Raw genomic sequence first — 25,810 nt, 5'->3', positions numbered from 1 at the left:
ACCTTCAGTCACAATCATTCCCTTCGGTAGCCTTATGCATGCAAATTCTAGGTCTTATGACTGCTGCATCGGACGCGATCCCCTTTGCTCGTTTTCACATGCGACCTCTTCAGCTCTGTATGCTGAAGCAATGGTGCAAGGATTACACGAAGATATCTCAATTAATATCTTTAAAACCGATTGTTCGACACTCTCTAACATGGTGGACAGATCACCATTGTTTAATTCAGGGGGCTTCTTTTGTGTTTCCGACCTGGACTGTAATTTCAACAGATGCAAGTCTCACAGGTTGGGGAGCTGTGTGGGGATCTCTGACGGCACAAGGAGTTTGGGAATCTCAGGAGGTGAGATTACCGATCAATATTTTGGAACTCCGTGCAATTTTCAGAGCTCTTCAGTTTTGGCCTCTTCTGAAGAGAGAATCGTTCATTTGTTTTCAGACAGACAATGTCACAACTGTGGCATACATCAATCATCAAGGAGGGACTCACAGTCCTTTGGCTATGAAAGAAGTATCTCGAATTTTGGTTTGGGCGGAATCCAGCTCTTGTCTAATCTCTGCGGTTCATATCCCAGGTATAGACAATTGGGAAGCGGATTATCTCAGTCGCCAAACGTTGCATCCGGGCGAATGGTCTCTTCACCCAGAGGTATTTCTTCAGATTGTTCAAATGTGGGAACTTCCAGAAATAGATCTGATGGCGTCCCATCTAAACAAAAAACTTCCCAGGTATCTGTCCAGATCCCGGGATCCTCAGGCGGAGGCAGTGGATGCATTATCACTTCCTTGGAAGTATCATCCTGCCTATATCTTTCCGCCTCTAGTTCTTCTTCCAAGAGTAATCTCCAAGATTCTGAAGGAATGCTCGTTTGTTCTGCTGGTAGCTCCGGCATGGCCTCACAGGTTTTGGTATGCGGATCTTGTACGGATGGCCTCTTGCCAACCGTGGACTCTTCCGTTAAGACCAGACCTTCTGTCACAAGGTCCTTTTTTCCATCAGGATCTGAAATCCTTAAATTTAAAGGTATGGAGATTGAACGCTTGATTCTTGGTCAAAGAGGTTTCTCTGACTCTGTGATTAATACTATGTTACAGGCTCGTAAATCTGTATCCAGAGAGATATATTATAGAGTCTGGAAGACTTATATTTCTTGGTGTCTTTCTCATCATTTTTCTTGGCATTCTTTTAGAATACCGAGAATTTTACAGTTTCTTCAGGATGGTTTAGATAAGGGTTTGTCCGCAAGTTCTTTGAAAGGACAAATCTCTGCTCTTTCTGTTCTTTTTCACAGAAAGATTGCTATTCTTCCTGATATTCATTGTTTTGTACAAGCTTTGGTTCGTATAAAACCTGTTATTAAGTCAATTTCTCCTCCTTGGAGTTTGAATTTGGTTCTGGGAGCTCTTCAAGCTCCTCCGTTTGAACCTATGCATTCATTGGACATTAAATTACTTTCTTGGAAAGTTTTGTTCCTTTTGGCCATCTCTTCTGCTAGAAGAGTTTCTGAATTATCTGCTCTTTCTTGTGAGTCTCCTTTTCTGATTTTTCATCAGGATAAGGCGGTGTTGCGAACTTCTTTTGAATTTTTACCTAAAGTTGTGAATTCCAACAACATTAGTAGAGAAATTGTGGTTCCTTCATTATGTCCTAATCCTAAGAATTCTAAGGAGAAATTGTTGCATTCTTTGGATGTTGTTAGAGCTTTGAAATATTATGTTGAAGCTACGAAATCTTTCCGTAAGACTTCTAGTTTATTTGTTATCTTTTCCGGTTCTAGAAAAGGCCAGAAAGCTTCTGCCATTTCTTTGGCATCTTGGTTGAAATCTTTAATTCATCTTGCCTATGTTGAGTCGGGTAAAACTCCGCCTCAAAGAATTACAGCTCATTCTACTAGGTCAGTTTCTACTTCCTGGGCGTTTAGGAATGAAGCTTCGGTTGACCAGATTTGCAAAGCAGCAACTTGGTCCTCTTTGCATACTTTTACTAAATTCTACCATTTTGATGTATTTTCTTCTTCTGAAGCAGTTTTTGGTAGAAAAGTACTTCAGGCAGCGGTTTCAGTTTGAATCTTCTGCTTATGTTTTTCGTTAAACTTTATTTTTGGGTGTGGATTATTTTCAGCAGGAATTGGCTGTCTTTATTTTATCCCTCCCTCTCTAGTGACTCTTGTGTGGAAAGATCCACATCTTGGGTAGTCATTATCCCATACGTCACTAGCTCATGGACTCTTGCTAATTACATGAAAGAAAACATAATTTATGTAAGAACTTACCTGATAAATTCATTTCTTTCATATTAGCAAGAGTCCATGAGGCCCGCCCTTTTTTGTGGTGGTTATGATTTTTGTATAAAGCACAATTATTCCAATTCCTTATTTTATATGCTTTCGCACTTTTTTATCACCCCACTTCTTGGCTATTCGTTAAACTGAATTGTGGGTGTGGTGAGGGGTGTATTTATAGGCATTTTGAGGTTTGGGAAACTTTGCCCCTCCTGGTAGGAATGTATATCCCATACGTCACTAGCTCATGGACTCTTGCTAATATGAAAGAAATGAATTTATCACGTAAGTTCTTACATAAATTATGTTTTTTTCCGTGGGTCTCTCTGTGAGGGTGGGTGTGTAAGTCTTTGTGCATTTTCTTTGGATGTCTGTGAGGGTATGTGCATATGCCTTTGAGCTTTTTCTATGAGTGTCTCTGTGAGGTTGTGTTTATGTTTGTCTTTGTGTATTTTCTCTGGATGCCTCTGTGAGGGTGGGTGTGTATGTCTGTGTTTTCTGTGGATGTCTCTGTGAGGGTGTGTGTGTGTGTGTGTGTATGTATGTATGTCTGTGTTTTCTGTGGATGTTTCTTTGAGGGTGTGTGTTTTCTGTGGGTGTCTCTGTGAGGGTGTGTATATGTATTTGTGTGTTTTCTGTGGATGTCTCAGTGAGGGTGTGTGTATGTATGTCTTTCTGTGTTTTATGTGGTTGTCTCTCTGTGTGTGTATGTCTTTATGTGTTTTCTGTGAGTGTCTCTGTGTGTGTGTGTGTGTGTGTGTGTGTGTGTCTTTCTGTGTTTTCTGAGGCTGTCTCTGTCGGTGTTTCCTTGGGTGTATGTGCAAGTTTGAGTTTGTGTGTGTGTGTCCATTGTCTGTTCCTTTTAGGACATTTTGACCTTACTACTGATTATTCACATCTTTCTACAGACTTAGAGACTAATGAGACCAATCCATCATTTAACCTTTAGATTATTGTTTAGGCAGTTCAGGGCCCTTCCTTTCAGCCACTGCATGCTGTTGTCATCATTTAGTTGGCATCTTCCTTTAGAAAAAGATAATCAGAACTCCATATTTTGTTTTCTAGATCAACTTTTTTTTTTTTTACAAAACTTTAGTCTCCCTCATTACTTGTCAGGTCAATGTAAACAAGTGCTGAGTGTCTGTTTGGGTGTCTGTGTCTGAGTGTGTTTCTTTGCATGTCTGCTAGAGTGTCTATATGTGAATCCTTATGTGTGAGTGTGTGTTTCAGTGTACGAGTGTGTGTGTGTTCCTTTTTCTTATAATCATCTGTACTTAACAGTTATGGACATAAAAAGCAAATATATTTTTTCCTGCATTAAATCAATGACTTCAAAGACTTTGAAGCTTTTCCTCCATGAAATGCAGTTTCTGCTTATGTTCTATACATAAATAAAACACTGCACGGGGTTAATTGGCTTGCATACGCTGGGTTGTTAGCTGATTTTATTTTAATCTATAACATTTAATAAAAAATATTCTTAACAAGAGAGCTCATTAGAATTACCAAAGTAATTATGTGTATTGTATTTTAAGTTCATAGGATTCCCAGAAGTGGAAAATAAAGTGAATTAATTATATATGACCCATCAAGCAAAGTATGTGCAGAAGGGGCAAAAGATAGAAGCAGAAGAGATTGGCAGAGGGTGAAGAGAGAGTACATGGAAAGAAGTGAAGATAAATATAGAATGGATAAAATAAAATAGAAAATTATGAATAAAATTAAAATAAAATAGGAACTAAATATCAAACCACTAAAAGAATATATTAATCCCTTCAGGACCTGGAATTTTAGAGAAAAAAATTGACAAAAATACCAGATTTATTTTTTATTTACCTATCAAAACTGTATATATATATATATATATATTAGTAGACAACCCAATGTAATGATCTAGGCCAATTTTGGTATATTTCATACCACCATTTTGCCGATGAGTTCTTCCTTACTATATGAAGGCAGATGCCTTCTGCCTCTGGCTGCAGTCTCGGCTGTCAGATCTGACCGCAGCATGAGGGAGAAGGTTGGATGGAGTTACTACCTCAACATGGTATGCTAGGCAAAGTACCCTGTGACATAGTACCTATGTCTATTAGGTTTAAGGGGTTAAATAATATAAGTACAGATAGTATTTAAAGGGACATAAACCCCAAAATTTTCTTTCATGATTCAGACAGAGAATGCAATTTTAAACAACTTTTCAATTTACTTTTATTATCAATTATTCTTGATTCTCTTGGTATCATTTATTGAAGTAGCAGCAATGCACTACTGGGAGCTAGCTGAACACATGTGTGAGACAATCACAAAAGGCATATATGTGCAGCCACTAGCTCTCAGCTCCTGAGCCTTCCTATGTATGCTTTCCAACAATGGATACCAAGATAATGAAGCAAATTAGATAATATAAGCACATTTGAAAATTGTTTAAATTTGTATGCTCTATCTGAATCCTGAATCAACATTTTTGGGTGTTAAGCCCTTTTAAAACCATCTCAGTTTGCATTTATTAAAAAAAAAAAAAAAAAAAAAAAAAGGAAATAAGTAGGTGCTTGATTACACTTGTAGAAAAAAAATAGGGAAAGCATAAAGCATGAAAGGGATATTCAAATACAAAATATATATATGATGCATATACAAATTAAATATATTTCTATATGAACAGGGTAAATTGTAAGATAGTTTACATTGATTTTGAGAATAAAGAGAGCTGAATGTTTGTGCAGATCTCAGCCATATGGACAGATTAATTATAAGCTAATAAACACAACTCCAACAGCTGAAATAAAACAAAACATAGTTATAAGTGCAGGAACATAATTTTTATTTTAAGGAAAAACTATAATAGATTTGTAAAATTTCAAATTTTAGGTGCAACAAAAATGCTTTAAAAGGATGTGTTACCCAAATGTGTAATCTCCTGAAAGTGATGCAGCATGTTTGTAAAAAGCTGACTAGGAAATACCACATGAACATCTCTATGTAAAAATATAAAGACATTTTACCTCAACATTTACTCAGTAGCCACAAACTATTGGAAATGCACTAGCATCCAATCGGAATGCTTGTCCTGGGACCTGCACGGGAGCAGGCATCTAGTATGTGCTGACATGGTCACTTTATTTCACTCCTGAGTTTAAGAAAGTTTACTATGAAATCTTGCTAGATTATAGTGAAATCCCACAAGATCACAGTAAAGCAGTGTTTTTTTCCCCATTATTCAGATGACAGTGAAAAAGAGTAGTTGAAGGATAACGGCTCAGATAGCTCTTACTCTGGTAAGATGAAGAAAATTTGAGGTAAAATATATTCCATTTTACACAGAAATGTTAATTATATTTTCTAGTCAGTTATTTTTAAAGATATGCTGCAGTTTCAAGCTTTTTTTGCATATAATTATTATTTTTTATTTTCTGCAGAGTATGGAACCCACCTTCCGATCCCTTCCAGACAGCTTTACCCACCCCCACCCCCAGTCTAGTGTAAGGACCCCTCCCTCTCACATCCCGAGATCATTTGCCGTAGTGTAGAGCTTAAAAAAACCTAGCCATTTTTGCTGTTTCAAGTTAGGGTAAATATGATTTGAGCTCCTTTGCTGATTTAAAGGGCCATTAAAGTGATACAATGACATGCTCTAATTAGTTTTAGCTGCAAAGCTATATGTTTAAATCCCCTAAAGGAGTTAAGCACATAGTTAAAGTACCACTCAAAACTCACAGTGCACTACTGGTTCCAAGCAGAAATGCTGCTGAGCCAATCAGCAGTTGCAGAAGCCAGCTGTATGAATATGTACTGATTGGATCAGTGGCAGTTTCTGCTCAGGACCAGCAGTGTTCTGTCAGTACTTAAATACATAGTTTTTCAGTGTTGCTAGTTATATAGTGTCAAAATTACATGCTCTGATTTGTTAAAGGATGCCCTTTAAGAAATCATTGTGTAGCATGTATCATAGGCCTTGATAACAATCTATTGTCAATTTGTTCCCAAATTGAGTTTTAGCTTTCCTTACGAATTGGCAGTCGAGTTTCTCGGGTGATCACAATGCAAAATGGATTTACTTGTTTAAAGCTGAAGCCATAAATGCTTTTTCAACAATAAAGCTCCCAAAAAAGACTTTTTCATATGCTGAGTACCTGTTTTCGAAATAGAAACTGTAAGGTCACTTGTAAATAAAAGATACAATAGCCCATTCACAACTCTTAAGGTTACAGTAAGGGGCTTTTGAATTAACCCCATTGTTTACTGGGGGAGGAAGATACTCATTTGCACATGTCATTAACCTTTTTTAATCCAAATCAATCCTCACCACTGATTAACTATATAAAAGCCATTTTCTATTCTGGCATGATGGGCATACATGAAAAGACACATCTGATGCCCAACATCTACAAATGGCATTAATACATTTTAACCCCTTAAGTACCGTGCATTTCAGACTAAAACTTCCCCAAAAGAGCATTTTTAGCATTTTTGCCATCACTACATTTAAACATAAATAGAGACTTGTTTTTATTTTATTTACCTATCAAAACTTATATATTTTTTTTAATAGACAACCCAAAGTATTGATCTAGGCCCATTTTGGTATATTTCATGCCACCCTTTCACCGCCAAATGTGATCAACTAAAAAAAATCTTTAACTTTTTCACAAACTATACCACTTGGTCAATCATGGTACAAATGGTTATAAAAGCTTCTCTGTGATCCCCTTTGTTTACAATTAGCAGACATATATGGCTTTGCCATTGCTTTTTGGTAATTAGAAGGCCGCTAATTGCAGCTGCGCACCACACTTTTATTATTCCCAGTGAAGTGGTTAATTAGGTAGCTTGTAAGGTTAATTTTAGCTTTAGTGTAGAGCAGTGTTTCCCCAACCTAGTCCTCAGGACCCTTACTCAGGCCAAATATTCATTATATCTTAAATAGAGCACAGGTGAAATAATCAGCTGATGAGTGAGCTGATTGTTTCACCTGTGCTCTAGTTAAGATATAATGAATATCTGGCCTGAGTAAGGGTCCTGAGGACTGGGTGTGGGAAACACTAGTGTAGAGATTACCCTCCCACCTGACACTTGCAACCCCCTGATCCCTCTCAAACAGCTCTCCTCCCCCACACTGGTCACCTCCCATCCTAAGTACTGGCAGACAGTCTGCCAGTATGCAGTTTTAGGACTTTTTTTATTTTATTTAAAAAAAAATATTATTATTATTATTATTATTATTATTATTATTAAGTTCAGTGTAGGATTACCTCCTTACCTTCCCACTTCTCTGATCCCTCCTAAAAAGCTCTCTAACTCTCCCCCCTCTAACTCATTTCCACCATCTTAGGTACTGGCGTCTGTCAGTACCCAGTTTTCTATAAAAAAAATATTTAAATTTAATTAAAAAAAAAAAAAAACATTTTTCTGTAGTGTAGCTGCTCCCCCCATCTCTCCCCCTTCCCCTCCCAGATTGATTTCCCACCCTCTAATCCCCCCTTCACTAAAGGATCCCCCCTTCCCCTCCCCCTTCCCGCCACTTTTAGCGGGGGTTTTTTTTGTAATTAAGCTGTCCCACCCGTTCCCGCCCCCTCCAGAGATGGGCCTCCCACCCACCTCCTTTCTTACCCTCCCAGACCACCAATGATTGGCACCATCGCTGCCCAATGCAGAGAGGGACACAGTGTCCATCGCTGCATCGGTACCTCTACAAGTCCATTTCTGCACTGCCCCACTCGTGGGGCATGCAGAAATAGCACAATCTCGCTACTTTTAGTGAGATCTCAGCAGAGAGAGGCCCAGCAGCGTTGTACAGGGTACATTGCTGTTCCTTAAAGGACTTAAAGTGATGTTAAACTCCATACGTAGTGATAATCTCAATTAACAGGATAAATTTCCTTAATGACACACACCAAATTACATCTAATGCAATATATTAAAAAATGCTTTGAATACTTATATTTATCCGTTCATCTTCTGAGATACATCTCCAGCCCCCCGTGACGTAATAGCCAATGTTTATGAAGTCGGACCTATAAGCAAGCCTGTCGCCAGACAGGCTATCTTCTATGCTACTTGCTATGCGCCTACGCAATGTCATTTTACTTTCAAGACGCGCATCCAATCAGGAGCCTTTAGAATTCCCTGACGAATTTGCACGTGCATGTTTTGGGTACGCATGCGCTTCCACGCGATTTGAGATAAAAAAATAACACCCCATCACTATCAATTTTCGGTTCTGGTAAATAAATATGCAAATTGTATAAAAATAAAATATTTTAAGACTTACTGATCTTTTACAATATTACAAACCCAATGCGCATGAGTGGAAAATAGCAGGGTCGGGAGCGCGCAAATTCTCTGACGTTCAGAGAGAGGGTGGAAACAAGGTACGCATCTAGTGCCTTCAGTGAAGAAAATATAAGGGGCGGAGCGATGCGGCACTACAATGTTTTGTAAATAAGTTGAAAATATAATACAATTACATATAAAAAGTTAAAAAAATGTAATGTGGTTTAATAGATATGCTATTACAGAATCAGAATCTGTCATGTACTAACAGAGGAGTTTACCATCATTTTAATGACCAGCACCGTACAGGGTATGCCTTGCACAAGCCAGCTGTATGAATAGGTACTGATTGGATCAGTGGCAGTTTCTGCTCAGGACCAGCAGTGCTCTGTGAGTACTTAAATACATAACCTTTCAAAGTTGCTAGTGATATAGTGTCAAAATAACATGCTCTAATTTGTTAAAGGATGTCATTTTCATAGCCCTTTAAGAAATCATTGTGTAGCATGTATCATAGGCCTTGATAACAATTTGTTCCCAAATTGAGTTTTAGCTTTCCTTCCGAATTGGCAATCGAGTTTCTCGGGTGATCAAAATGCAAAATGGATTTGCTTGTTAAAAGCCTGAAGCCATGAATACTTTTTCAACAATAAAGCTCTCAAAAAATACTTTTTCATATGCTGAGTACCTGTTTTCAAAATAGAAACTGTAAGGTTACTTGTAAATGAAAGATACAATAGCCCATTCACACCTCTTAAGGTTACAGTAAGGGGCTTTTGAATTAACCCCATTGTTCACTGTGGGAGGAAGATACTAATTTAACTATAAAAAAGCCATGTTCTATTCTGGCATGATGGGCATACATGAAAAGTGCTCTGTGAGTACTTAAATACAGAGCTTTTCAGTGTTGCTAGTGAAATCGTTTTAGCGTGATCTCGGCAGAGAGAGGCCCAGGACAACAGCATTGTACTTAATGACCAGCACCGTACAGGGTACGGTGCTGGTCCTTAAGGGGTTAATGTTTGATTCTGAGTCACACTCGCACTGAATCACACTCGCACTGTCATGTTTGTCACTAACAGTACAGGTGTCTTCATAACCAGGCTATAAAACGAGATTGTGACTTTTATAGGAACCAATTTCAATCTGTTTCCATCCATACCAATGCTAAACCATTTGAATGCCAATTGTATGTTTGCATGATGGGCATACTGAGTACAATTTTTCCAATCACTAAATTGTCACTTTTCCCAAGTATTGCTTTTACTAAATGTATTTTTAATGTGTGATAAAGATTATTGTTAAAGGTAAAGTAAAGACAAAATTAAACTTGGTCTAGATAAAGGATGCAATTTTAAACAACTTTTACATTTACTTCTATTTTCAAATTTACTTCTAGTTACTATTATTTGTTGAAGAGTAAACAACTTTACTTTTATCACAAATTTTGCTTTTTTCTCTTGGTATTCTTAGTTGAAAGCTAAACCTAGGAGGTTCATATGCTAATTTCTTAGACCTTGAAGGCCGCCTCTAATCTAAATGCATGTTGACATTTTTTTTACCACTAGAGGGCGTTAGTTTATGTGTTTGATATAGATAACATTGAGCTCATGCATGTGAATTTACCGAGGAGTGAGCACTGATTGGCTAAAATGCAAGTCTGTCAAAAGAACTGAAATAAGGGGGCAGTCTGCAGAGGCTTAGATACAAGGTAATTACAGAGATAAAACATGTATTAATATAACTGTGCTGGTTATGCAAAACTGGGGAATGGGTAATTAAGGGATTATCTATCTTTTAAAACAACAAAAATTCTGGTGTTGACTGTCCCTTTAATGATTATGGACGTCAATATATAAGAGACGGCTATATAGTTTGTATGACAACAAAATGATAGACTCCAAGCTTTGGAATACTTTGTGGAGTGAATTTTGAATGTTTATTATTCCCACATATGTCTGAGTATTTCAAATAGTTTGATACATCTATACAGAGACGTTTATGTTTTCCATTTTTTTCGACTGGCTCTGGGTTTTTAATTGACTGGGGACACCCAGTTTTTATATTGGGGCTCAGAGTATTGTTCACAATTTGATTTATTTATAATTTTTGTCACTAATAAAAATGTATATTGTGGATATTAAATTCAGGGACTTTATATTTATTTTTTATATGTATATGAACCTATACACATATAACCTTGTGCCCTGTCTACTATATATAGCCTATACAATAGTGATAAATAAAACTTTACTGAATCGATTCCCTTTATGTTAATATACCTCTAAAATATCTTCTGTGGCCATTTTAGAGTGTTTTGAACATGTGCAAGGTAATAGACTTTCCAGATGTTTTGAAATACTAGTAAAGATGTCCAAAATGCCATTTAGAAGCTTTATCAAGTGTCCTGAGGCCTGTGATTGTAGAGGCGGGAAATAGCTTAAAGGGACACTGAACCGAAATGTTTTTCTTTCGTGATTCAGATATAGCATACAATTTTAAGCAACTTTCTAATTTACTCCTATTATCAATTTTTCTTTGCTCTCTTGCTATCTTTATTTGAAAAAAAAGGCATCTAAGCTAAGGATCAGAAATCAAAGGAGATGAGTCCCAGGTTGAATAAATAAAAACTTGCCGAAACATGTAAGCCATTTGGTGCTACGCTTATCCCTTCACCCCTTTTACATTGGTTGTTGTTGAACTGTGTGAGTTGTGTCTCACATTCATTTTTAAAGGATTTAATAAAGACACGTTTTTATTTATTCAACCTGGGACTCATCTCCTTTGATTTCTGATGCTCACACACCAGCGTATGAGTCCCAGTTGCAACCTCCTCCTTTGCAGCCTTGCCGGGTGAAGACATGGATCTGTTACACACACCCCCCTTACGTCATGCGGTGACGTCACCAGAGCCGCAGACCAGGTTTTGCATAGAGGCGGAAGCAAGAGAAGTCGGCAGATACGCTGCCATCGGATGTCGCTCCGTCTTTGAACAAGGACTTCCTTCCTTCAGTGCTACAAGGTACACCTCTATTTGGCTCTTTTGAACAGTCTATTGATGCATCCATTCATCTACATTGTATAAATTGGGGGTGTGCACTGCTAACCAAGTCCCGGTGCCAGAATTGGCTTAACTGTTTACAAATTAACTGTTAAAGGGCAACCATTTTTCTTTGCTTATTAAAGCTAAGGAGCCAGACAATTTTTGGTTCAGAACTCTGGATAGCACTTGTTTATTGGTGGGTGAATTTATCCACCAATCAGCAAGAACAACCCAGGTTGTTCACCAAAAATTGGCCTGCATCTAAACTAACATTTTGCTTTTCAAATAAAGATACCAAGAGAATAAAGAAAATTTGATAATAGGAGTAAATTAGAAAGTTGCTTAAAATTGCATGCTCTATCTGAATCACAAAAGAAAATAATTGGGGTCAGTGTCCCTTTAAATAACGCTTTGGCCAAAGCCCTCAGCCAATTAATTGTGATCTCCCCCATAGCCAGACAAACTGCAGCATATTTAAAGGGGCACCCACTCCCCCATCCAAATTTTCATTAAACAGTTTAATACATTTACACTTCATTTTTTTTTACTTTCCTGCTATCACTGTAATTTTAAGCATTGAAACTTTCCTTTTAAGGGTGCAGTCAGGACTGGCTCTAGGGATTTGTGGCCTGTGTAGTCTCTGAGGGTGCCATGCTAAGGGGTTAGCTGTGGTAATGGCAAGGTCACCAAAGCCAGCTAACTTTACAAATACGATGACAGCCTTTCCAAACAAGCAGCTGGTAGACAGAAATGATGCTGCATGACCTACTATGTCGTCAAGTTCCGGCCCTTACACATACACACATGACTAATGTTTATTTACAAAACAACCCAACAACCCCAAATAAAAACACTAGACTTAGCGTTGGTGCAAATTGGCCGCAGCCCCTTTATTTAAAATAAATAACCGTTATAGAAAAAAACTTTATGTAACTCAATAAATAACAGTGCAAATTTTGTAACCACATTGTACATAACATACACATAAACAGTGGTGCTAGTCCATACTAATTTCTTTATATAGATATATATATATATATATATATATATGGCCGTTACTCCACCCACTGGATCCAACCGTGCAAGTGATTGAGCCCGTAAGCAATAAAACACATACGTCTCTAAGGAACCCCTTGCCCTTAGAGACCCCCAACTTTAAAGTTTCCCCCATGGGAATGCCAAAATACCACCACACTACCAATTGGCCATAGCATGCTGTAATTGTAAGGGCTAGCACCCCCGCCCCCAGACTGTGACAACAACCTCAATGAAAACCAAAGCCACAAACATAGGGAAGGGTGGGAGGGAGATGCTTATAGAACTCTTCACAAAAACAACTGCTGGCTTTCCCATTCAGCTGCAAGGCTAAATAACTTCCCCCGCTCCTCCCCTATCTCCTCCTAACAACCCCCGGGCCTCTTCCTTTGTGGTCAAAGCTCCCTTCAGCTATGCTTTGCACCTCCTCCAGGAGACCCTTGACTTACTATGTCTTCAAGTTCCGGCCCTTACACATACACACATGACTAATGTTTATTTACAAAACAACCCAACAACCCCATATAAAAACACTAGACTTAGCATTGGTGCAAATTGGCCGCAGCCCCTTTATTTAAAATAAATAACCGTTATAGAAAAAACTTTAATTAACTCAATAAATAACAGTGCAAATATTGTAACCACATTGTACATAACATACACATAAACAGTGGTGCTAGTCCATACTAATTTCTTTATATAAAGTAGAAGAGATGTGCACTCTCACTCCAAAAAACAGCTGCCAGGGTGCTAGTAGGTATTAATATTGGTATAGAAAAAACTTGCACTCACTGGAATTTTTAACAAATTTTTACTTGTGACTGTGACGTTTCGAGGATAATGTATCCCCTTCCTCAGACAGCAAGTGATACAAAATAAAGTGCATATATAAGCATACAACACAAAACCCCTCCCCCTAATTAGAAGAAAAAAAATGCCAAAACGGTTACCAGGGTAACCACTACGTCACAATATCAACAATGGTGTAACAAGTATTGTTATAATACATAAATAGACTGTCTAAGCCCATATTTCAATTAGTGATCGTGACATGTAAAAACCCAGAGGAGCTGGGGAGACACGGCATACAGACGTGTAAGACACAGAACACACCCCACAAAGGTAGATAGAAGCGTTATATACAAAAGTTCATATACATGGATCTGGGTTAAAAATCACATAAGGTAGCACAAGTTAACATTCACAAACGTACCGGCACATTATATACCACTGTGGAGCGCCCTGGGGGATTCACATAGACACCGGCATAGCTCCTATAGCGATGCGGCACTGAGCCAAAACCCGGAAGTAACCGGTATGTCACGTGCGAGGCAAAGGCCTATCGCATCGCATGTTTACTCGGTTGTCATAGTGATCCCTCAACGTGGTACACAGTGGAATAGATCATTCCCACTGCAGCGCAATAAAATAGTGTTACTAACTCAAAGATTGCATACACGTAGCCAGAAACTAAATGAATGATACCCATACCTGTAAACCCAATGTATTAGGACGGTTATATACTTATAAAACTACTCACCTAATAGATGGGAAGCCTATGTAATAGAGGTGTACAGAGAGGCATTGCAAAAAGGAATTATCATCAATTATGGGTAGAATCTATCAAAGCTGGGACTACTATCTAAATATTAGCACCCTACATTCAACATATAATGAGGGGACCTATAGGTTATAGATCATCACAAAGAAACATATATAGTCAAAGTCAAATACAGTGGATATCTATCTACCAATCTAAAAAAAAAGCAGGGCAAAACAAAGCAAGGCAAAACAACAACTAGTAAGTAACAACTAGTAAATAAAAATTAAAAATTAATATCAAGCGCCCATGTAGGAAGAAATAGAGCATACCAGGTAAACAAATGCAACGTAAACCAAGAAAAGGATATCACGAATGTGATGTAGTAAATATACTAGATATTATAGACAAGAAATGAAGATGGTTTGGACTCTCATCCCCATACTCGAACCGAACAGCTCACGGAGACTTCAAATTAACTATGGGGGCCAATTATAGAAAGCAATGCCAGTCGAACATGGTATTTAGTCCATGGGGTTGTAGGGTGTTCAGTCGATAGATCCACTTGGCCTCAGCTTGGAGGAGAAGCTTCTTCCTATCACCCCCTCATCTGGGTGGAGGAACATGGTCAATCAATGTGAATCAAAGATCTTGGACCCCATGGCCCTGTTCTAAAAAATGCCTGGCTACTGGCTGGTCACTAGTTCCTTTCTTCAGAGCTACCCTGATAGATGATCTGTGGTTTGCAAGTCGAGTTCTGGCATCATCAGTGGTTTTACCCACATAAAATCTGCCACAGCTGCAGTTCAAAAGGTACACTACAAAGGTGGTAGTACAGGTGAGGACATGTCTGATCTGATATCGCTTTTGTCGATGGGGGTGTCCAAAGGTGGCACCTGGGATCATAGAGTTACAGGTGGTACACCCCGTACATCTATAGCAACCAGGTTTCTTTCTTTGGGATAACCATGTATCCTTTTTATAACAGTGGATGGGATCTGTTAACATAAGTAGGTCTTTCAGACTTTTATCTCGTTTGTACCCCACTCTCGGGTTCTGCCAATGGTTGAATGGGAGTGAGGGATCACCCTGCACTATGTGCCAATGCTGCTTTAGAGTCTTTCCTAATGACCTAGTCGAAGGACTTTAGGTAGTAGTAAAAGTCATTCTTGGCTCAGCATCTGTCTTGGATGTTTCAGGCAATATTGCCATACTCTCAGCTGCGGACCTGCTTTGATGAATCAGATGCGGGTTGTATCCCCTTTGTATGAATCGCTGTTCCATATTGGTCAGTTGTTCATTCCTCATTACAGCATCACTGTTATTCCTAATGACCCGGCACAACTGGGCTTTTGGGATTGCTTTCAGTAGTGCTGTGGGGTGATTACTGGTATCCGTCATTAAGTTTCTGGCTATGTGTATGCAATCTTTGAGTTAGTAACACTATTTTATTGCGCTGCAGTGGGAATGATCTATTCCACTGTGTACCGCATTGAGGGATCACTATGACAACCGGGTAAACATGCAATGCAATAGGCCTTTGCCTCGCACGTGAAATACCGGTTACTTCTGAGTTTCGGCTCAGTGCCGCGTTGCTATAGGAGCTATGCCGGTGTCTATGTGAATCCCCTAGGGTGCTCCACAGTGGTATATAATGTGCCGGTACGTTTGTGAATGTTAACATGTGCTACCTTATGGGATTTTTAACCCAGATCCATGTATATGAACTTTTGTATATAACGCTTCTGTCTACCTTTGTGGGGTGTGTTCTGTGTCTTACACGTCTGTATGCCGTGTCTCCCCAGCTCCTCTGGGTTTTTACATGTCACGATCACTAATTGAAATATGGGCTTAGACAGTCTATTTATGTATTATAACAATACTTGTTACACCATTGTTGATATTGTGACGTAGTGGTCACCCTGGTAACCGTTTTGGCGTTTTTTTTCTTCTAATTAGGGGGAGGGGTTTTGTGTTGTATGCTTTATATATGCACTTTATTTTGTATCACTTGTTGTCTGAGGAAGGGGATACATTATCCTCAAAACGTCACTATCACAAGTAAAAATTTGTTAAAAATTCCAGTGAGTGCAAGTTTTTTCTATACCAATTTCTTTATATATATATATATATATATATGGCCGTCACTCCACCCACTGGACCCAACCGTGCAAGTGATTGAGCCCGTAAGCAATACAACACATAAGTCTCTAAGGAACCCCTTGCCCTTAGTGACCCCCAACTTGAAAGTTCCCCCCATGGGAATGCCAAAATATCACCACACTACCAATTGGCCATAACATGCTGTAATTGTAAGGGCTAGCACCCCCACCACAGACTGGCCTGACAACTCAGTCCAGTCCCGCCAATCCCGCAACCTTACTTAAAACCTCCTTAAAGTCAAGGATAAATAACTGCAGACCAAAGTCATTGAGATGCACCCCATCTGGTGAATAAAATTCACCCTGACCCACCTCCGCTAAGTCTGGATGATGAACAACTGAACCACCCAATCTTCGGACAAAAGACCCCATAAGCTTTTTAATCTTGTTCCTGCTTTTGTCTAACTGCACCGGATCCCAAGCCGCTCTCCAAACCTTCCTGGGCAAGATGTCAGACCCTCAATGTAGGATATAAATCCACCAACCTCCCAATATCCCTCTTCATGCTTCTCACCAACTCCCTCTGTGGAAGAAAACCAAGATCATTGCCCCCTGCATGAACCAACAACACAGTCGGAGGCTGAAAAAGCAGTAATCCACCACTAGGGTCAACAACCTGTCCCAACGGAGCCCCCTAACACCGAACCATTTAACATCATAATGGGATTTAGGAAAACCCAACTGCAAGCCATCCACTTTCACTGAAGCCACTCTCCGAGCCCAATAAATAAAAGAGTGGCCAACTAGCCACAAACGCTCCATACCTAGAACACAGAAAATAAAATTAACCAACCACATTAATCACCCAACTCAGGACGGACATACAGGTGAAATCTTCCTGATCCCTACCAACCAATGCCCTTAACCACCGTTTTAGACAATCCCCTCACCAAAGCCTCAGTTGCCGCCCCTATGCGGAAAGAATGAGACCCAAATTCCCTCGCATTAAAACCCAACTGACCCAATGACTTGTTTAGAACCGCCCTGAACTGGAACTGCGACAAAGGCCTACCGTCCTGGTGGACCAACAATGAATCCCCTACCAGGGGCTGAACCCTCAAAAAAGTCTTCAGACAAAGCCAAGGACAAACTTCTAAACCACTAGGAAAAAGGACTCTCGTCCTACCCTTTCCCAACTGGTCCGTTTTACTCCTCCTCAGAAATATCTCGACTTTGGAATCAAACAAGGACACATCAGCCAATGCCAAACCACCCATGGAGGATACATTTTTACTAACTAGCTCCAATATTCGGAATGCCCCAAAACAAATAGGCCTCAAAATCAGACACACATACCACCTCCAATACCCGATAAATACTGCTTAACAATGAGAATCTAATAGGGTGTCTCCGATCAGGAGAGGACCCAACCGAACTTTTCTTCAAACCCTTGAGGACCCGCCGGACACAAAAATCCTTAGTAATATCTCGCAAACCTAATCATTTAAATCGAAAGGCCAACGCCGCCAAACGCCTGTTCATAGCAGAATGTGACAAGTTCAAAGACCACCACTCCCACATCCATTCCAACAAGAAACCTGTCAGATCAGATACCCTTTCACGCACCACTTTGGAAGACCGCCTTGACTCCCATTCCCACCACACTCTAGAGTAAGCCACCCAAGTACCTGGTGCCAGTGAAGCCTTTACCAGTCTAGCCAGGCCTCCATTCCAAGCCACCACATGGAACTCGGCATGGGCAACCCTCCACCGAAAACGCTGCCACTGAAAGCGAGAAAGGGAGTCTGCTATAGAATTACAAACTCTATGTGTGTGATCTTCCTGCGCTAAAGACCAGTATCATTGGTTCTAGAGCTAAAACTATTGAGGTGGGTAGGAATATAAAGAAACACTATAGAGAATGAATTTTTATATATAAACAAATTTTCTTTTGATCGAAATGAAACACAAAATTGAATGCGCCTTTTTTGAGTCTTATATAAAAGAGAATATTGTCCCAAGAGGTTTACGAATAAAAAAAGAATGTGCATTTAAATTAGAGGATGATTCTTTAAAAGAAAAATGGAGGAACATATTTAGAAGAGGCTTCTATGAAACTAATCAAACTAATTTTAGAACATAGAAATTCAATCATTAACCAAACAGAAGAAAAAATTGCCAATCTTGAAATTAAATTAAAAGACTTTAAGGAAAGTATGGAGTTCAAAGAGAAAGAGAAATCTATGAAGGAGAAACTTAAAAATACAAAGGAAGACATTGTTCAGGTTAAAATTAGAAAACTCAAAAGAGACAGAGACGATTATGCTGCACATAAAATGGGAAATATATCACACATAGTTGGAGAGCTGAAAGGAGAAACAACACAGACAATGTTACTGAAAAGGAGAACAGTTCAGTACAAATAGAAAATGCTAACTATGAGAACCAACCCACTCCCAGAACTACAAATAAGCATAACTTTAGACCTCCCTATAAACAAAGTTATAATCACAACTATAACCATAATAGATATTCTCAGAAAAACACTTATTATCATCCATATAGACCACAGTATAATAGAGTAATACACACAGACTTTCAACAAAATGGGGACTCAAATTACCAGGGAAGAAATCAATACCATAATGAAAACACATATTCGAATCAACATTACAATCGAAATCAATTTGACCACAGAAATCAATTTCGACATAGAAACCAATTCCAGCACAGAGACCAATTTCAGCATAGAAACCAATATCAGCACAGACGACACTTCGAATCTGAAAATAACACTAGCTATCAGAATCATTATAAACCACATTCTAGAAGGGAAGAAAATAATAGGACGGAATATCATTATAACCCTAATCATTCCAACAAGTTACAAAGTATTAATGAAAAACCTGCTATCACTACATCAAATAGATATTCTATCCTAGACACAGACGCAATTGAATCACAGGCAACCACAAGCAAACCTATAGAAGTATCAAACACATCAAATTCTTCAAACGTAGGATCAAACAAAGTGCCTTTTTTAGACAAAGGTCACATGAACCATCACAAAGATCCACAAACACCTACACAAACAAATATATCTCAATCAGCAAGAGCACAAAGGAAAAGAAGAGCATCAGAAAACGAGGAAAGAGAGGGAGAGGAAAACAGACAAATAAAAAACATAAGACAAAGATAGAGAGTAAAGGAATATATAACCTTAGCAAAAACCCACTTGATGATAATGAGATTAAGATTTTGAATAAAGGATTGTCCTTGGCCCCCACACAAAGGTTGAATAAATTTAATACTTATATCGATGTGCATAAATACATAAAAAACCTAACAGTAAAAAAATGGTTTCTAAAAACCTCTTTGGAAAGAGAAATTACCTCGAACCAAGGCTTGGAAGAAGATAGTTTTGTACATACCAACCTAAAACAAAAATCCACATTTTACCCAAAACACATAAAAGGGGGAGCAATAGAAACCTTTGAAAAAATGGTCCTAGATGATATTAAAAGTTTAGACGAAAATTAATTAAATAAAACACGCTCAAATATAGATAAGAATCAATATGAAGCTATAAAAAGACTAGAAAAGAACAAAGATATCATAGTCAAACCGGCAGACAAAGGTGGGTTTTGTTATTTTAGATAAAGATAAATATATGGATATGGCATACACTCTATTGAATGACACTAAGACATACAGCATTTTAAAAAGAGATCCCACCCCTATCTATAAAAAGGAATTAGAGGTACTTCTTTTAAGGGCTAACGAATCAGGCATTCTGAATGATAAGGAATATGCCTTCCTGTCTATGAAGTTTCCAAAAATCCCACTGTTTTACTGCCTACCCAAAATACATAAATGTCTCACTTCTCCTCCAGGCCGCCCAATAATATCGGGGATAGGCTCACTAACGGCCAATTTATCACAGTATGTAGACCAATACCTACAAAAATATGTAGTAAGCCTCCCCTCATATCTAAAAGACTCCACAGAAGTCCTGACTACACTACAAAATTTAGAATGGGAAAGCGATTATATCTTGGCCACGTGCGATGTATCGGCACTTTACACATGTATAGAACATCATAAAGGTTTGGAAGCAGTTGAATTCTATCTAAACAAAGATCACTCTCTACCTAAAGAGCAAAAAGAATTTATTACAGAAAGTATTAAATTTATCCTTAACCATAACTTCTTTGTTTTTGAAGACAAATATTTCGTCCAGCAATGTGGTACAGCAATGGGAACCAGGTTTGCTCCCAGTTATGCCAATTTATTCATGGGTCTTTGGGAACATATTTTTCTGGACTCCATAGATCTGGGAGCAAACCTGGTTCTTTATAAAAGGTATATAGATGATATTCTGATAGTGTGGAAAGGGAATATATAATAGATCTAGACTGGTTTATATCTCGCATGAATAACAATATAAATAATTTAAAATTTACTTACACCAGCAGCCACTCAAACATCCAATTTCTAGATTTAGATATCAGTATAGTGGACAATAAAATTTTAACCAAGACCTATTTTAAACCCGTTGATACGAATAATTATATACATGCGACCAGCTGTCATCTAGAAAGATGGAAGGATAACATTCCCAAAAGCCAGTTCACTCGGATTCGAAAAAACTGTAAAAACGATGAAGACTATCTAAAACAGTCAAGCATTTTAATAAAAAGGTTTGAAGAGAGGGGATACAAAAAAGAAAAAATAGAAGCAGATACGTTAATTTGTAAAAATAAACCAAGAGAACAATTGCTCAATAAACATAAACAAGAACAGCCGCAGATTGGAGAAATGTTTCTCCCCTTTTTAACACAGTACAATTGCAACAAAGGGATCATAGAAAAAATCATGAAAAAGCACTGGCCTATCCTAAAAAAAGACGTAGTTTTAGGTTCATCTTTACCCGAATATCCAAAAATAATATATAGAAAGTCTAGAAACCTAAAGAATATGTTAGTGCCAACAGACCTTAAAAAGAAATTGAATATGAAAAACCAGAAAGACTTATGGGGAAAGGATGTGCAAGGCTTTTTTCCATGCTGCACCTGCAAGGCCTGCAAATATGCCACAAAAAGAAAGTCCTTTAGATCCACAACAACAGGGAAGGAATTTTACATAAAAGGAACCTATAGGTGTACGGACAAACTTATTATATATCTATTAGAATGCAGCTGTGGGGCCCAATATGTGGGCGAGTCGGATAGAACAGCTCGGGATCATATTAGGGAACACATTTCATCAATTGAACACATGAACGATCATAGGAATAGAGAACTCCCAGTACCCAGACATTTTAAAAAAGGTAATAATGGCGATCTGAAGCACTTTAGATACACCATTATAGACAAACTAAGAAAAAATTGGAGAGGAGGGAATCCGACCCATGCCCTTTTGAGATCAGAGGCCAAGTGGATTTTTGACTTAGACACCCTAACCCCCAAGGGCATGAATTTAGAGTTTAATCTAGGTAGTTTTATGCAGGAATAATTTATTGATAGCCAATAAGACATATGTTGAACTTAAAGTCCTCTGATGGACGTCTAGGGATTTAAAATGTTCTACACTAATTGTCAATTGAAGATAAAATATATTTTATTATATTTTATTATTATACATATATATAGGCTCACATAACTTATTCTCTAAAATACCCCCAGAAAATATATATATAGCATTACTCTCTCTGCAAATAATTATACAAAATCATCCTGTATATATAATATAACTATAATGTATTCTAATAGATATACTATGTCTCCATCCATTTGCTTTACAATATGCATTTCTATTGTGAATTTTTGATGATTTTTCGATTCTCATCATTATTTTGTATATATCTTTTATGTTCATCTCTATTCTTATTTTTTATAAATAAGTGCAGAGCAAAAACTGTCTCTGGCTTACAAGCAATATTGCTCCAAAAACAGCGCAACCTCTCAGGCAAAAAGAGAACTCCTTTTTTAATGTTTTCCTGCTTCCAGCCCTAGACATTTCCACTTACAGAGTACAGTATATAAACCTACTTAAATAAATATACACATATTCTAACACTCAGCTTTTTCTTTTATAAACTTTTTTAATGTTGTGCGTTATACTATATATATTTTATTGTTTAATATATGCAAATCAACTATGGCTTAAATTTCCCATTTTGCTATTTATGCATAAGTCATACAATATGCAAAATATAAGGAGGTGCTTATACACTTTTTTAGGACACATGCTCCGCTATAAAAAGAGCACCATGGACACTAACCAAATCAGAAGTTTGAGAAAGGTCCACGACCGAAACGCGTTACTTCTTTTTTTGGCAACATTGAGCCACCGTAGTCTGTGACGTCAGACTATTACCTCCAGCAAACTAGTGAGGAAAAGACCGGACGGGAATTACCCTGCTTTTAGACGCTAGACAAGGCGTTGCATCTACAACTCACCAGGCCTGTATGCCGTTTGGAAAAACTTAATGGTAACCTGGATTTACCATTAAGTGAAAGAAACAGGACAAGACATCATATCTGTAAACCATCAGACGCTTACTTTGGAACCAACAATCTAAAGGTAACCTGGTTTTACTGCTACACCAAAAATCTGGGAATATTCCTATCGAAAAGTCAGGATTGGAACACTGAACAAGCTATATCTTGATCACATAAGGTACCCCTAATATAAAGAGACAGCATTAACTTTTACCTGCCACAATCTTTACCTGTGCACAGAAAAGAACATTTTCATACAACGTTTTAATATAACCCTGCTTTGACTCATATAGACTTGTTTTCATATACTAAAGCTTGCTTTTTATGTGCAATACGCTGTTTATGTGCAACACGCTTTGTTGGTGTGCAATACGCTACCTAATATATGCAACAAACTGCTTTTTATATGCAATAAGTTGGTAACCTGCTAATATAGCACTCTGCCTTGTTTTATATTTTTCTATGTTCTATTATCCTTCTATCTTTATTTGTCCAACATATCTAGATCTTTCTAACCCCATTTCATTGTTTACTAACCTCTCATGCTTCCTAATCCACTGTGTATACTAACTATACCTACTGCTTGACTTTTTTTGCCTTTGCCATTTTTCGCTGAAAAAAGAAAAAAACTTTTAGTAATTGCTTTTAAAACAATTTATTTTAAGAGCCAAGGAGCATTTTTTATCATTTTTTACCTTTTTATTGTATAAGAAATCAAATAAAAGAAAATTTGTTTATATATAAAAATTAATTCTCTATAGTGTTTCTTTATATTCCTACCCACCTCAATAGTTTTAGCTCTAGAACCAATGATACTGGTCTTTAGCGCAGGAAGATCACACACATAGACTTTCACTTATCAATTTAATCTGGGGATTTTTTGATATCAACCTGTGTACTTTGAGGTGATTTTTTCAGCGCTCTCTCTTTCTCTATTGTATAATATAGAATTACAAACGCCTGGAATGTGTTTAGCCTTAATGCAAACATTCATCCGCAAACACTTCAGGACCAGCAATCTCAACAATCTCAATACAGGCAAAGAGGTCACAGTCAATGTATTCAACGCATACACAACACCCATATTATCAGAATAGAATACAACCGACCGATTGCACAAATCAACCTCCCAGACAAACAGCGACACCACAATCGGGAACAACTCCAAAAACACCAGGTTCTTAACCAAACCCAACGCAAACCATTCAGCAGGCCACTCAGCGGCACACCAGTGACCCATAAAATAGGCCCCGAAACCACAACCCCCTGCCGAATCAGTAACAAGCCCCAACTCTTCGTTGGACACTCTAACAGCCTGAATCAAAGTCGAGCCATTAAAGCTCCTCAGAAACCGCCTCCAAACCCTCAAGTCATCTTTCAACTCTTTGGATAACCATATAGAATGATGCGGTTTTGACACCCCAGCAGTAGCCAAAGATAACCTCCTGCAGAAAACCCTCCCTTTCGGGATAATTCTACACGCAAAGTTAAACTTGCCCACCAAGGATTGTAGCTCACAGAGCGTAACCTTCTTTGCCAGCAATGAGCAGTCAATAACTTCTAATAGGTCAGACGCCTTGTCACTAGGAAGCTTACATTCCATGTTCACCGAATCAATTGTAATGCCCAAAAAATCGAGGGAGGTCACAGGACCATCAGATTTTTCAAGTGCAATGGGCACACCGAAGTCAAACGCCACCTTGAGTCAAACATCCCTCAAGATTTTACAAGTCCCCAAATCTGCAATGGGAGAACCCACAAACGGACCAGCCATATGCCCCAAAGACGCCTCCTTCCGCAGCTTGTCAATGACCACACCCAGCCACAAGCGAGCAGACTTTAAATTCCTGCAAAAAAAAAACACAACCCCATTGTGACAGAATCACAAAACCGAACTGGAAACCATAAAGCAACAATGCCGCTTTCTCACGACAACCCCGACGCCTAGTGTACAGGACGAGCCAGGGTTCCATCATGCCTATTTTCACCAGAGTCACCCCCTTTGTCAGTCACCTCACCGGCCCTGCCCAGCTTACCCTTTAGGGAAACACTTTGCATAGGGGTGTGAGCCCCCACACCCAGAGCATTCGTGTTTAAACTTGCATGTGGCTCCCAATTTACAGAATTTCTCATTATATTCAATGCAATGCCCTCTCTTAATCGAAGCCGGGAACCCACTGTGGGGAGAGCCTCCAGCTCCCAACCAAAAGGACGGGGAGGCTCTCAAAGGTGTCATTATCTTGAGCCATAATCCCATGTCCCGGTCATCCCACCTTATCTCTGGTTTTACCGACAGCCGTTGCCTAAACTGCTTGTCATAGGACCACCATGCCATACCCCCATACGTCCTCTGAGCAGCTGCCACCTCGTCCAGGTAACAAAACCATGCCCTGCCCTGGTCTGGGAATCTACCGGAAAAAACACTTGCATATATTACAAAGGCTTGGAACCCATTTGTAAAGGTTTTCGGCAACTTCCTATATCGTCTTTCCATTTCTCCTCCTCCTTCTTTGCTACGTCCTTTTTTGAATCCTCAGGAATCTCAAAAGACGGCTCAAGAGGGAAAAAGGAGAACTCCTAGCCATACTCACCCCTTTTCCCCTCTTTGGAGCTCCACCCTCATCACCACCAGTCCAGGCCACCTCTGCCACTGGCTGTCGACGTGATCTACCCCTAGACACATGTATTCCCCAGGCCTATTCGGCCACCTGGCGCCCCCCTAGTACCCCGAGTAGCCGCTGTAAATAACCTGGCCCCACTAAAATCACCAGCCACCTCACACACCCTGGCCGCAACACCCGCCTCACCTGGCTGTCGCCAACAGGTTGAACCTCCTGCTGCATACTGTCGTCAGGCTCCAAGCGAATAGAATCTGTCCAGGAGCCGTGCAGGCCAGAGAACTCATCTTCAAGGCCGTCAAAGACATCCGCCGCTGTGAATGGACCAGGCTGAGGCCCTGGCCATTGCCCAGCGGGACTAGGGTCTGCAAAAGAAAAACTGACATGTGAGTCAGCAACCACACCTACCTCAA

At 38.9% G+C, this 25,810-nt stretch overlaps 1 protein-coding gene across 2 annotated transcripts in view; it reads left to right on the top strand.

The window, feature by feature from the left end:
* Positions 1–25,810, top strand: part of RIMBP2 (RIMS binding protein 2) — a 1,089,352-nt gene that overhangs the window by 743,847 nt on the left and 319,695 nt on the right. The window lies entirely within an intron of this gene.

Source organism: Bombina bombina, chromosome 2 (genome assembly GCF_027579735.1).
Source record: "Bombina bombina isolate aBomBom1 chromosome 2, aBomBom1.pri, whole genome shotgun sequence".
In the NCBI taxonomy this organism is placed as follows: domain Eukaryota; kingdom Metazoa; phylum Chordata; class Amphibia; order Anura; family Bombinatoridae; genus Bombina; species Bombina bombina.
The sequence above is the reverse complement of the archived record's forward strand: the minus strand, read 5'-3'. Positions and strand labels throughout refer to the sequence as shown.